General features: G+C 45.6%; 1 protein-coding gene across 11 annotated transcripts in view; it reads left to right on the top strand.

Moving 5' to 3' along the window:
* TPK1 (thiamin pyrophosphokinase 1) overlaps nt 1-15,584 on the top strand; it is an 854,031-nt gene that overhangs the window by 799,107 nt on the left and 39,340 nt on the right. The gene's annotated exons all lie outside the window — the stretch shown is intronic.

The raw sequence follows: 15,584 nt of genomic DNA on the forward strand, positions 1-15,584 counted from the left end.
AAATATTTTGAGAGCTATAATTTTTCCATATTTTGGTCCACAGAGTCATGTGAGGTCTTGTTTTTTGCGGGACGAGTTGACATTTTTATTGGTAACATTTTCGGGCACATGACATTTTTTGAACGCTTTTTATTCCGATTTTTGTGAGACAGAATGACCAAAAACCAGCTATTCATGGATTTCTTTTGGGGGAGGCGTTTATACTGTTACGCGTTTGGTAAAATGGATGAAGCAGTTTTATTCTTCGGGTCAGTATGATTACAGCGATACCTCATTTATATAATTTTTTTATGTTTTGGCGCTTTTATACAATAAAAACTATTTTATAGAAAAAATATTTTTGCATCGCTTTATTCTGAGGACTATAACTTTTTATTTTTTTTGCTAATTATGCTGTATCATGGCTCATTTTTTGCGGAACAAGATGACGTTTTCAGCGGTACCATGTTTATTTACATCCGTGTTTTTGATCGCGTGTTATTCCACTTTTTGTTTGGGGTATGATAATAAAGCGTTGTTTTTTTGCCTCGTTTTTTTTTTTTTACGGTGTTCACTGAAGGGGTTAACTAGTGGGACAGTTTTATAGGTTGGGTCGTTATGGACGCGGCGATACTAAATATGTGTACTTTTATTGTTTTTATTTAGATAAAGAAATGTATTTATAGGAACTATATATATATACAGTGGGGCAAAAAAGTATTTAGTCAGTCAGCAATAGTGCAAGTTCCACCACTTAAAAAGATGAGAGGCGTCTGTAATTTACATCATAGGTAGACCTCAACTATGGGAGACAAACTGAGAAAAAAAAATCCAGAAAATCACATTGTCTGTTTTATCATTTTATTTGCATATTATGGTGGAAAATAAGTATTTGGTCAGAAACAAAATTTCATCTCAATACTTTGTAATATATCCTTTGTTGGCAATGACAGAGGTCAAACGTTTTCTGTAAGTCTTCACAAGGTTGCCACACACTGTTGTTGGTATGTTGGCCCATTCCTCCATGCAGATCTCCTCTAGAGCAGTGATGTTTTTGGCTTTTCGCTTGGCAACACGGACTTTCAACTCCCTCCAAAGGTTTTCTATAGGGTTGAGATCTGGAGACTGGCTAGACCACTCCAGGACCTTGAAATGCTTCTTACGAAGCCACTCCTTCGTTGCCCTGGCGGTGTGCTTTGGATCATTGTCATGTTGAAAGACCCAGCCACGTTTCATCTTCAATGCCCTTGCTGATGGAAGGAGGTTTGCACTCAAAATCTCATGATACATGGCCCCATTCATTCTTTCATGTACCCGGATCAGTCATCCTGGCCCCCTTGCAGAGAAACAGCCCCAAAGCATGATTTTTCCACCACCATGCTTTACAGTAGGTATGGTGTTGGATGGATGCAACTCAGTATTCTTTTTCCTCCAAACACGACAAGTTGTGTTTCTACCAAACAGTTCCAGTTTGGTTTCATCTGACCATAGGACATTCTCCCAAAACTCCTCTGGATCATCCAAATGCTCTCTAGCAAACTTCAGTTGGGCCCGGACATGTACTGGCTTAAGCAGTGGGACACGTCTGGCACTGCAGGATCTGAGTCCATGGTGGCGTAGTGTGTTACTTATGGTAGGCCTTGTTACATTGGTCCCAGCTCTCTGCAGTTCATTCACTAGGTCCCCCTGCGTGGTTCTGGGATTTTTGCTCACCGTTCTTGTGATCATTCTGACCCCACGGGGTGTGATTTTGCGTGGAGCCCCAGATTGAGGGAGATTATCAGTGGTCTTGAATGTCTTCCATTTTCTAATTATTGCTCCCATTGTTGATTTCTTCACTCCAAGCTGGTTGGCTATTGCAGATTCAGTCTTCCCAGCCTGGTGCAGGGCTACAATTTTGTTTCTGGTGTCCTTTGACAGCTCTTTGGTCTTCACCATAGTGGAGTTAGGAGTCAGACTGTTTGAGGGTGTGCACAGGTGTCTTTTTATACTGATAACAAGTTTAAACAGGTGCCATTACTACAGGTAATGAGTGGAGGAAAGAGGAGACTCTTAAAGAAGTTGTTACAGGTCTGTGAGAGCCAGAAATCTTGATTGTTTGTTTCTGACCAAATACTTATTTTCCACCATAATATGCAAATAAAATGATAAAAAAACAGACAATGTGATTTTCTGGATTTTTTTTTCTCAGTTTGTCTCCCATAGTTGAGGTCTACCTATGATGTAAATTACAGACGCCTCTCATCTTTTTAAGTGGTGGAACTTGCACTATTGCTGACTGACTAAATACTTTTTTGCCCACTGTATATATATACACTCACCGGCCACTTTATTAGGTACACCATGCTAGTAACGGGTTGGACCCCCTTTTGCCTTCAGAACTGCCTCAATTCTTCATGGCATAGATTCAACAAGGTGCTGGAAGCATTCCTCAGAGATTTTGGTCCATATTGACATGATGGCATCACACAGTTGCCGCAGATTTGTCGGCTGCACATCCCAAAGATGCTCCATACAAGGCAGGATGGATCCATGCTTTCATGTTGTTTACGCCAAATTCTGACCCTACCATCCGAATGTCGCAGCAGAAATCGAGACTCATCAGACCAAGCAACGTTTTTCCAATCTTCTACTGTCCAATTTCGATGAGCTTGTACAAATTGTAGCCTCAGTTTCCTGTTCTTAGCTGAAAGGAGTGGTACCCGGTGTGGTCTTCTGCTGCTGTAGCCCATCTGCCTCAAAGTTCGACGCACTGTGCGTTCAGAGATGCTCTTAGGCCTACCTTGGTTGTAACGGGTGGCGATTTGAGTCACTGTTGCCTTTCTATCAGCTCGAACCAGTCTGCCCATTCTCCTCTGACCTCTGGCATCAACAAGGCATTTCCGCCCACAGAACTGCCGCTCACTGGATTTTTTTTCTTTTTCGGACCATTCTCTGTAAACCCTAGAGATGGTTGTGCGTGAAAATCCCAGTAGATCAGCAGTTTCTGAAATACTCAGACCAGCCCTTCTGGCACCAACAACCATGCCACGTTCAAAGGCACTCAAATCACCTTTCTTCCCCATACTGATGCTCGGTTTGAACTGCAGGAGATTGTCTTGACCATGTCTACATGCCTAAATGCACTGAGTTGCTGCCATGTGATTGGCTGATTAGAAATTAAGTGTTAACAAGAAGTTGGACAGGTGTACCTAATAAAGTGGCCGGTGAGTGTATATATATATATATATATATATATATATATATATATATATATATATTAGGAATTTTTTTTTTTACAAGTGAATATTTTTTTTTACACTATAACATTGCCCCGGGGAAGGCATCATGTTATAGTGCAAGATCACTGATCTGACACTTTGCTGTGCACTGTGTTAGATCAGCGATCTGACATGCACTCCTGCAGGCTTACCAGCGCTTGCTCTGAGCAGACGCTGGTAAGCCACCTCCCTGCAGGACCCGGATGCAGCCCCTCGGCCATTTTGGATCCTGGTCTGCTGTAGGGAGGAGGAGGTAAGAGACCCTCGGAGCAACGCGAGCTCATCGCGTTGCTCCGGGGGTTTCAGGGAAGCACGCAGGGAGCCCTCTCCCTGCGTGATGCTTCCCTATACCGCCGGAACACTGCGATCATGTTTGAAGGATGAAGGATTTAATTGTGGAATTAAATCAAATTACCATCCAAGATCCATACCCTCTTCCTATGATTCCTGATCTGTCCAGAAAGGTTGTGGGAGATAAGGTGTTCTCCAAGTGTTCAACCTGTCCTTTCCTATGCAGGGATAATTGCCAGGGTCAGGCAGGGGTTAAGTGTCCTGCTTGGCGATAGGTGCGGAACATATATAGGGATACTGAGGGCAGAGAGGGTGATGTTAGGTCTGCTTAGGAGTCTCTACTACCCCCTTCCCTAGTGTTGGATTCCCTTCCCCTTATCTCTTCGTGTTGCACCTAGACTTTTCTACACTGTGCGTGACACTTATGCTGTTAGAAGCTTGGAAAGAATCCGCCCAGGAAAGTTGGCTCAGTTGACGTACTACTCTGTCTCGATCAGTTACCTTTGAGGCTTGAGGCCTTGCCACTAAAGTTCCATCCTCTAGACCAGAGGTGTCAAACTGCATTCCTCGAGGGCCGCCAACAGGTCATGTTTTCAGGATTTCCTTAGCATTCCACAAGGTGCTGGAATCATTCTGTGCAGGTGATTAAATTATCACCTGTGCAATACAAGGAAATCCTGAAAACATGACCTATTGGCGGCCCTCGAGGAATGCAGTTTGACACCTCTGCTCTAGACCTTTCTGTTAGAGCGGCTCCAGTTAGAAGGTCAAGACTCAACATTTTTCCATGTTACTTGTTTGAGGCAGAGGCATAGAAGCAATCTCTATCGACAGGCATTTAAATGTTAAGTGACTAATACCTTTTAAGATATTATGTATTGTCCTGTTGTATGCAAACCCTCTTAGAAGATAGTTGATGATTGTCTAGTCTACGTTCCCTTTATATAATTTGCTACATAAGGGCATATATGGCAAATTAGGGGGAGCAGTCTTGGATCGGGAGGGCGCCAAAACCTCATATTCATGGTGCCAATCTCAGCTGCAAGGCAGGGATCATTTAACGAACATCTTAGAACTTTCTAGGCCATATGTGGTAGTATATGAGATTTTTCTCCATAAACTATCACCTGTCCTTCCTGATGTTGTGACTACCGTAATTGCCCACTATCATATCTATCATAGATTATATAAAGGAGGAGACATACTAAGTGGCAGTTTATTGGATTCATTGAATTGTTCATCCCAGACCTTTTTGTGTTACCTAGTACTGTCGTACACTAAAGGTTTTTTCCTAGGTGTTCTTTTAATATATGTTGATAAATATGAATTTTTAGGCTGATATGCACACCCCCTTGATAGTCCCTTATAGCCATTGAATGCATATACAAACAACGTTCCTTGTCTCAGTCAGAATCTCAGGATAATCTTATCTCTGTTCCGGTCTCCTTTATGTCATGCCACAGAACACTGACTTGTCTGAGTGCTCAGCAAGACCGCATACAAATATCTGCCCTGGCTGTAAGCTAGACATTTCACGCTCACTACCAGGAAGTCCTCTCTGGTTCTGCTACATAGCCCCTCCCTCTCTGGGCTAATCCCAACACTTAACTCTATTTTACCCTATTCACTGTCTGTTGCTAGGCAGACTCTGCTGCCTAACAGTACAGTGCAAAACATTACAATACATCACCATTATCTTTCACATTACACATCTCCATCACAATAACGCATGACATTACACTTTACATTATAGCAATAACATTGATGTCTTCAAGGGGAAACAGGGCAATATATCCATCTGCTTACATTCCTCACCACAAATCCTACTCCAGTCTTATGAATTTGACGAGCGGCAGTCATCATGCCCTGTCCCACCCCAGCTACATTCAGGGCCGGACTGGCCATCGGGCACTTCTGGCAAATGCCAGAAGGGCCGGTGCCAGTGCCAGTAGTGGGCCGCTCGATCCCTGCACGCTGTGCCGCTGTTAGCGGTGCCAGCACCGACTCACCCCCCCCGCCAAAGCTGCCGCATTCAACTATACCGGCATCTATGACGCCGGTACAGTTGAGCCGTCAGTTCACCTTAGTAAATCTTCCCCACAGACATGCTGATGGATAGAAATGTTTCCAACCACAGTGGAGCATATGTATGCCAGTTAGGTCTGGCATTGAGCCTGTGCTTAGGAAGCAATAGCGAAAGTATCACGTTAAGTTACATACAATGTACAAATCAATAACAAGCTTTATATATTTGCATTGATATTGATAACTCTGACTCGAATTAATACACTTAAATTAAAAAAATAAAAGTGCTGGTCCTCTATGGATTGTGATTGTCATATCATTTAAGCCGTAGATGGAACGTTCTATGTACCTGACATTCCCTGCTGTAGTAAAAACCATTGAAAAGAGTGGGAAATGTGGGGAAATCTCGAGAAAACATAAAGTCAGGATCCGAAACCACAGCTCGATAATGTTATATACATATTCTTGACAGGAGTTCAAAACTGTGTGCGAATTTGATCAGCTGTCATCTGAAGAGAAGGATTTCTCACCTCCAGAGCTGTCAGACGTACGACTGTGCTTCTTATAATAAACTACTTGCCTGCAAACTCACTTCTGATAAAGGGCTTCATTTTTTTTTTTGCCCAATTGTAATGGCTTGCATGACCAAAGGGAAAAATACTGCAGCATTTTCTTATCTTATTCCAGCTTAACGCCTTAACGCAATATTTCTGTTGGCACCGTAAAAATGGCTTTTACTTTTAAGACCTACATAATGGAGCTGTTTGTTACGGAGTTATGTTTGATTAAAGCTTACCCTGTCTAATTTCAAGATTATGCTGCAGCCACTTATCAAACTTGTGCTGGCCAAATTTTCTGCTTCCACTGCAGAGAGCAGAGGGAAAGTGACTAAGGAACAGAGCTATTGCTGGTATTATTACTGTGGGATTTTATTGCATTATTCAAAGAGGTTCAGAAAAGGAAACCTTCATGTGTAGGATCACTGCTAATAGCAAGTTTCAATGCTCTAATATAAGGGTTCTTTAGCTTTTACAGTCCGGATTTAGATTGGGCATGTTGGGGATGTTTTTAATTATGGTTAAAGGGAAACACCAGGTTTATTATTATTATTATCATTATTATTATTATTATTGAAGCCAACACTTCGTTTATATACTGTGAACACAGGAGGATACGGAGTATAAAGTACATTTTTATTAAATATCAAAAAAATCACAACTGACGTGAAAAAGTATGTATAAGAAAAACAATAGTCAGCCTGAAGCATATGAGCAAACACACCACATCCAGTTACCTGTGGGTGAGTTGTACTGGGGGCAAGAGCAGCACAACACTGACTCATAAATCTATGTATAAATCAGACCAAGTGGGCATAAATGCGTGTTTGTGGGAGGCACATCTTACCATGGGCGGAGAAAGCTCAGGCTGGCCAGAAATGCTGGATGGCAGGACTCCAACGCGCGTTTCGCATGTAGAATACCGCTTTCTCAAGAAGATAGTTTATATCATATAGCAAGCTAGATTAAAAAAAAATCAGGTTTGTCCAAAGGATGGCATACCAGAACTCCATGAATAGGTGACAACGGCGGAGCCCCATAATCCTATGTGATTTTACCAAATTATTATTTGGACCTTTCTTAGACTGGTTTCGAACATCAATTACGGTTCGAGTATGGCCACGGTGCGTCTCCTGCACCGTCTCCTAGATTTTCAGTGGCAACATTTTCTGAAAAGCTGTTATTCATGGGAGTATACTTTAAAGGGGTTCTCATGGGAAAACAAGCTATAGGGATAGGTGATAACCAATTGACTGATGGAGATTCAACCACTGGGTCCCACACCTATTGGCAGAATGGGCCACCTTTAGCCTTGTTAGAATGGAGCAGCAGGAATGCGGGAATGCTGCTCCATTCATTCACTATGGGGCTGCCAAGTGCTGCACTTGGCTTGTTTTGGGATCCCCATAAAGATGAATGGAGAGTCAGTCAAGCATGCTTACTGCCACTCCAACGGGGATGTAAATGCTCCATTGAGGATAAAAATTCTCCTTTCTGCCTATCTTGTAGAGAGCAGATAATTTGTTTTCACTGGACAACCTCTTTAACTGTAATCTTCTATACATAAATTCCTTTAAGGGTGCATAGTGGCTGTGTTTTAGCCTACAAACCCTGCCATATTGGAGAGTGAATGTGATGATGCCAGATGTTTAAGAGTAATTATAACATTAAGATTATTATAATCATACTTGCCAAATTTTAAAACCATTTACCAGTAGATGGGTGATTGGTACATGAAGCGCAGAGCTGATTTTATAGTTGCCTAATCACACTAGTAATATCTCCAATTCTGCCCTTGGACTTGGAGCTAGGCAATGAGAAAGGTTGATGGAGCTCTACTTCTCAGGAGATTTTGGTAAAGATTTGCCAACTATTCCAGAAATTGGAAATTAGGGTTACAATATGGCTCCATACATTACAATATATGTTGGGTCTGATTCATATTGCTTATGTGTCTAATTTTTTTTTTTCAGCTGTTATTTCCATTTGAGCCTTTTCTAAAGACTATTTTACATGTGTTTGTGTCTTTTGTTGGCCACTGTGTGCGGAGATTCGTTTTTTTCCCGACATTTAAGCCGGATTCATCATTTGTAACTTTTCCATTTATTGCAAATTTTGTTGCAAATGCACTACAGTGCATCTTACCCTGGAGGAATGTTATGTAGGCTTGAAAATTTTTGTGCAATTTTTGCTGCTTTGTGCTAACATATTGCAAGATAGGTTCAAGATAAAAGTAAGGGCAATTTTTTTTTCCTTGACCGCGTATCGCCAATGAAGGATCCTTTCCGTCAGAAATCCTCGTCCCCAACTACCCTGCTCCCTTTAAAACATACCATTTAACTACCCAAGAAATTCACACGAAGACATAAATTTCTTTTGGATAATTTGGCCACAGCGGCCATTTTATTAACAAACAAATACATGAATAACAACATGTAAACATTGTAAATATAAAAAACCTCGAGGGGAGGGTTCTTGGAGCTAAAAAATCTGGCTCATAATAGGCCGAAAGCCTACCATCAAAATTTAACCAAAAAACACGTATTTACCCTCAGCTGTAACCACCAGCTCGAGGGCACCATGTAACCCATTTCAGGCAAACCAACCACAAAGCTCCCGAGGTAAACACCCCGTCCAGAGCCCGTAACAAAAGCCAGATCAACCCTATAAGCATCATCACCAACTCCAAGAACCCCACCCCCCGCCACGCACGAACAGCCCTGACCACCTCAGGCTCGTGAGTGCCCCACCATCGCCAAAGCTCTTTCTACGCCTTCCTGTAGACCGAACGCCCATAAATCCATACCTATCTCATTGAGATGCACTCCGTCATCCCTCCAAAAATTACCGATCCCTGCCTCTAGTTCAAAATGTCTCACGGCAATACCCCCGTTCCGAGACACAAAGCTCGCCACCACCCTATTCAGTTTCACCCTGGCCCTATTAATCCCTTTAAGGGAACGGGCCTCCCGCCACATCCGCCGTGGCACAATGTCTGACCACACCGTCAGTATACCAGGAAAAGAAACCCCCAGTCTCAACAAATCGAAACGGATATCCCGAATCAGTTCTCTCACTGGCTTCGCCCCCAAATCATTACCTCCCAGGTGAACCACTAAGATGTCCGGGGGGCGATCCAAACGGGCGGCGCGGGAGAATTCCGACAACAAATTACGCCACAACATACCACGACGACCCATCCAGCGAATGACCACTGCCTCCCGACCAAAACCCAGTTGCCTACCATTCGACCTAGCGTCAGCCCGGAGGGCACCCCAGTAAACGAAAGTGTCCAACAATCCAAGCCAAAGAGGGGGGCCGACCTGAGAAACATAACCACAATTAACAAACGCCCAAAAACACACACCCCAGCAACGCCGAATCAATGTCGCACATAAGACAGGTAACGATTAGAACTCCATCTGCCTATTTTCTTAATCACATCCGGCCCCAAGCCTAAACCATCAGCCTCGGACGCAGCCCCAATCCGAAAAGAGTGCGAACCGAAATTATCCGGGTTAACACCCATATATTCCAGGCCCTTCTTCAAAATAGCCACAAACTGGAAACGTGACAGAAAATCCCCCTCTTGATTTTGTAACAAAGGGCCTGACCTGACCAGGTTCAAACCCCAATATGCTTCCAAACAGTGTTGCGGGCACATCCCGCTACCATCCACCCTTCCTAACACTACTTTCTTTCCCCTGCCCAGCTGGTCCGTCTTTGACCGCCTAATCCAAAAAGTGATACCCCCATCCCAAAAAACCACATCTTCCGCTAAAAGACCACCCAACCTGCCCCTGCTCGGGGAAACCAATTCTCCCAAACGCAAAGCTCCAAAAAATGCCAAAGAAAAGGCCAACCGAAACAGTACCACTTCGAACTGAGAAGAACAAACGAAAACTAAGGCCTCACCTAACCGCTGCAACATACCAAAAGAAATGGGCCTACGCTTATCAAAAGTTACATTACCTTTGCGAAAACCTTTCAACGCCTGCCGTATTACAAAGTCCTTTGTAACGTCCCTGGACCCTTGCAGCTGAAAACCAAAAACCAAACCTGCTATAAACTTATATAACCTAGACACAGACCAACCCCATTCCACCACCTTACCTATCAAAGCCAATAACGCCATAGTCCTATCGCCATCAGACTCAGCCGGGCCACATTGAGCCAACCAACCTTCCCACATAGCGCATGACGCCATATAATCTAACCAAGTCCTGTTTGACACTGAAGCTTGAATCAGTCGGCCACCCCTTCCGTAACAACCTGCCACAGATGCAAAGGACATGCCGCTCCTGTCGCCTCCGAATCTGGAGCCAATTCCCGGAAACGGTCCCACTGCAAACGAGACAAAGCGTCAGCTATATTGTTTTGAACGCCTGGCACGTGCACCGCCGAAATCTATGCATTCAACTCTAAGCATCTCAACACCAATTCCCTGACCAGCCTTATTACCGGGGGGGAAGAACAAGATAAGCTGTTAATCACGGACACCACGCTCGAGTTGTCGCAATGAAAACACACCCGTCGGTCCCTGAAATTGTCGCCCCAAATAAACACCGACACCACAATTGGGAACAGTTCCAACAATGTCAAATTCTTTGTAAGCCCCTTCTTTTGCCAATCTTCAGGCCAAACCCCCACACTCCATTTTCCTCCACAATAGGCCCCATAGCCAACTCCACCCGCTGCGTCCGTGTAGATCTCGCAGTCAAATGCATTGAGATCCTCCAGCTGAATAAGCGACCTGCCGTTATAGCTTTCCAAAAAACGTTGCCAAACAAGAAGGTCGTCCTTATGCTCCCTACCCGAACGGATAAAATGATGGGCTGATCGGACTCCCGCTGTCGCCCTGGACAATCTGCGGCAAAAAATCCTGCCCATCGGCATGATACGGCAAGCAAAATTCAGGCGGCCCAGCAATGACTGCAACTCCTTCAGAGTTGCCTTCCGCAATTTTCTGATCCTGCCCACCTCCTGCTTAAGCAACAGCAACTTATCGTCCGGCAACCTACATTCCATTTTTCCGGAATCAATGAGAATCCCTAGAAAACTCAAGACCTTACAGGGGCCCTCCGTTTTATCCTGCGCCAAAGGAACACCAAACTGTCTGGCCACCCATTCCATGGTAGCAAGTAGATGACCACACACCGCAGAATCCGGTGGACCAACAAACAAAAAGTCATCCAAGTAGTGAATGACCGAAGGAACAGCCGAAACGTCTCTCACTACCCATTCCAAAAAGGTGCTGAAAGTCTCAAACAATGCACAAGAAATCGAACATCCCATAGGCAAACACCTATCCAAGTAAAAAACCCCCTCCCACCAACAACCTAACAAAGGAATGCTCTGCGGGTGCACCGGCAAAAGCCGAAAAGCCGATTCGATGTCTGTTTTTGCCAACAAGGCCCCAGGCCCGTACCTGCGCACCCACTGGACAGCCACATCGAAAGAGGTGTAAACAACGGAGCACAACTCTTCCGCAATCCCATCATTAACCGAGGATCCCTTGGGATAAGACAGGTGCTGAATTAGCCGGAACTTATTCGGCTCCTTCTTGGGCACCACCCCAAGCGGGGAAACAATTATGTCAGCCATAGGCAGCGAACTAAACGGTCCCGCCATTCTTCCCAATTCGACCTCTTTCGCCAATTTAGCCGAAACAACCTCCGAATGCAAACTAGCCGATCTCAAGTTCTTTGTAGAAAAGGGGACAACATGCGTCGGGTGAGGGATCTTAAACCCCTCAAGAAAACCATCCCTAATAACCTCCACCCTGTGATAATCTGGGTATCTATTTAGATAGGGGGCCATCTTTTGAAGCCTCACCGGAGTCTCCCCCTTGACCGCCATCCACGGATGGCTTACCCCGCGATTTCTTGAAACACTTAGCAGCCCCATGTGAGGCCCCGTTGCAATGGGAGCACACATGTTTAAACTTATAGGTGGCGCCATACTTACACTTTCCGTCGTTAAACTGCCAGCATGTCCCCATCTTTTCTTTTGCCCCCTGTGACCCCTGTCCTCCTCCACCTTGCCCTGACTGCTGATTGCTACCCCCCTGCCCCCTTGAAAGGACTGCCCATATCGCACCGGGGCCATCACCTTCAACCACAATCCGATATCCTTTTGCTCCCATCTTATCTCGGGCCTCACCGCTTTGCGCTGCCTGAACTGTTCATCGTATCGCAGCCAAGCCTGGCCCCCGTAGGTACGATGTGCTTCCCCCATGGCATCAAAATAGCAAAACAGTCCTGAGCAATTCTCTGGGAATTTCTCCCCTATAACACTCGCCAGAATGGCAAATGCCTGCTGCCAGTTAACGAACGTCTGAGGAATAAGGCGCCAACGCCTCTTTTCTTCCTCCTCCTTTTTACTATCGTCTTTCTTTCCTTTATCCAAATTAAATTTTTCTAAAGGAAGGAGAGAGAAAATCTCTATGTATTCGTCTTTCCAAATCTTTTCCTTCACCTCCTTCTTCACCTCCTTCTTCAAATGGGCCCCCAGCGGGCCCTCAAAACACACGTATACCTCGCCTTTTACCCTATCGTCTAGCTTAATGGTATCCCCCTTTTCCGTTTCCGTTTGCACCGACACCGACACCCCAGCTGCTGAAGACGGCGGCCCGCTACCAGAACTCGCAATCTTGCTCGAACCCCCCACTCCACAACCAGCAACCGACACCCAAGCCCCAGCGGGCGACGCTCCCACACTATCCGCAACCCCGCCATCCAATCTCCTCAAAATCTGCGACATACCTGCCAAAAGCTCTCTAACACCCGGAACCTCACCACCACCCCCACCCCGCTCAACTAACCCTGAAACCCCCGGCACCGGAAAAAGACTGGACGTATACTCACGGGGCTGCGCAGGTGCTGTGTCCCCACCAGCCATGCTTCCTGAATCCTGCCGGTCCCCGTCAGCTTGATGCTCGTTCCCGGAGTCGTCACTGCCACTCATCTGCCCCAGGCCCGCGCCCCTGGCCTCCACATCACCAGGGGGGACCGAGACTGGCGAAGGCGACCGTTCCCTCGACCTCCTGCTGGATCTGGATCTGGCAGCTTGTATGGGTCCCCTGGGTGCCGCAGCCGAACTGTCTCCTCTGGACGCCGCTCCCGCGGCGCGACCGCGACCTGCTCCCTGCCGCAATGATGCCACCGGCCTGGCCGACATCCTGCTGCACCGTCCCGTCCCAGAGCCAGGTGCACCGTGCGGCTGAGGTCCTGGTGCACCCGCCGCAGTACTTCCCGGCTCCTGGCAGATGCCGCCGCTGCTGTGCACCTCCCACGCTCCATCCCTGGTGTTGCCGCCGCCGCTGGAGCAGCTCCCCGGCGGGTATGTGCTGAAGATCTCGGTGCTGCGGCGCCCCTGCGCCCACTGCTAGGCCGAACCGGAAGTGCGGCCATAACATCCTGTGCAGCACCGGCGTCCTGCCGCGCCTGCACAGCTCCCGCAGCACCTCATCGCCTCGCGCCGGCAGGGCCACCGGGTGGATTCCTGCTGGAGGGGGGGTGGGCGATGTGGCTGCACCGCGTCCCCCAGCCCCCGCAGGGTCCCCAGAGGGGCTCCGCGGCCTGCGACTGCCGCGCGGTGTGATATCCGGGGACAGCCTCTCGGGCGGCCTCGACCTCCTGGAACTCCTGCCCTGGCTCCCGCTGTCCTGGCTCCCGCTGCCACCTAGCAGCCCAGTGAGCTGCTCTTCCAGCCATCCGGCCCTCCTGGATCGAGCCTGCCTGCGAAGCTGAGCAACCAAGCTGTCCACGGTGGCCATGGTGAGTAGCTTGTGGCAGCAGGTACACTCACTTCACCTGTCTCTGACCAACTGACCCCTTTTCCCGCACTTTTCCCAAGCCCCCTCCTCCCATTCCCATAAAATCCCCGCCCAATTCCTATCCTACCAATCCTGAGCCCCCAGTTTAATTTTTCAAAAATACTGCACTGCTCCCCATGTCAACGCAGTCATGTGGGGGCTTCCTTTTAGCTGCGCCCCATACAGCCCCCCCTCTTTACATTTGTAACATTCCTAAACTGTGATAACCATTTTGAAGAATTGGTGAAGGATTAGCTGCCATCAGAACAAAGCAAGGAAACTGAAAAGGTATGTCTAAACTGTTCACGTAGTGTACAGCTATATATTATAGGCATAACTTGACGTTTTGGGGCTCCAATAATGGAACAGCCCTGCATTCTTACCATGAGGCATTTACATAATTACTTATTATGGGCCTTTTCTCACTAGGCCCAGGTGGTTCTGGAACCTTCATCCCCTAACGTGAGCACTGGTCGTGACAACAGATGAGAATGCTTCCTTGAAATATATATATAAAATATCTTTAAGTAATACATGCCTAGTTCAGCAGAAAAACAAACAAACCTTAGTTTATCTTTTGGAAAATAAGCCACAGGGAATTGCACTGATTTTCTGAAGCAAGCTCTCCTGGTTTATCGCCCTGATGTATATTCTTAGTAGAACCATTTTCAGCCAACATAATGTTTAATGTAGCTTTGCCCTGCAGTTTTGTGGCATGCAGCTTGCACCTGGATATTATTTGACAAAACCTCTTCATGGATTGCTACTGCTGACTGTGCAGACCTCAAGATAATAAATTAGCGCACGGGATGGATTTATCTAAATAGTAAAGACTCGTCTCTGCTGAATCCGCATATTTAAAACATTAATCCACTTTGCAAAGCTTTAATGAGGCCCAAGGATCAGGGTAAAGATATGTTTTCTCATATTGTGCATGTTGGAAAACGCCAGAGGTTAAGTATTATTTAGGGTATTTGCCACCATTCCTAATTAGTATTTCCTAATTACAGTACAATTAAACATTTCGAAACTTGCAATAGAGAATCCCAAAGTCTAAAGGCTGAGATGACCATATAACGCGATGATATGATAAAATAGGATTATCAATATTACTTCTTCGCAAACATGATTTCTTCCTCGGCTCATCATGGATCCAGTGCAGTAATCTGTTGGAGGATTGAGTAATGAGTTGTAGATTATACCGTTCATATATGATATCTCAAACTTTACGATAATTCTTATCCCGAAAAGCAAATTATTATGATTGTGTCATTGATGTAGAAAAGGGCACAGAGCATGGTATTTAAAGTACAGCACATTTTATTAACTCCATATTGTACCAGTTATTAGTGAAGTTCTATGGCAAGCCTAATACCTTAGTACCTGCTCCATATTCTGATCTTTCTGAAGTCATAGATAAGAAATAAACCGAAGAGAAAAAAAGCAGTCTAAAGTCCAATTATATTCAAAATAGGAAAACAATCTTTATTAAGATTAAAAGGTAGACAGAGTAGCAGGGAAGGATCCCTCATAGTATTCTCAGCAAGCATAAATAGGGTGCAAACCGGTACGGATGTGAATATCCATTATTAATAGTAATGTACCATATTAACAAGGTAATGCAGACCTAGCTGCCACTTAATATAACTTATAGTA

The sequence above is a fragment of the Ranitomeya variabilis genome, chromosome 6 (genome assembly GCF_051348905.1).
Source record: "Ranitomeya variabilis isolate aRanVar5 chromosome 6, aRanVar5.hap1, whole genome shotgun sequence".
NCBI lineage: Eukaryota > Metazoa > Chordata > Amphibia > Anura > Dendrobatidae > Ranitomeya > Ranitomeya variabilis.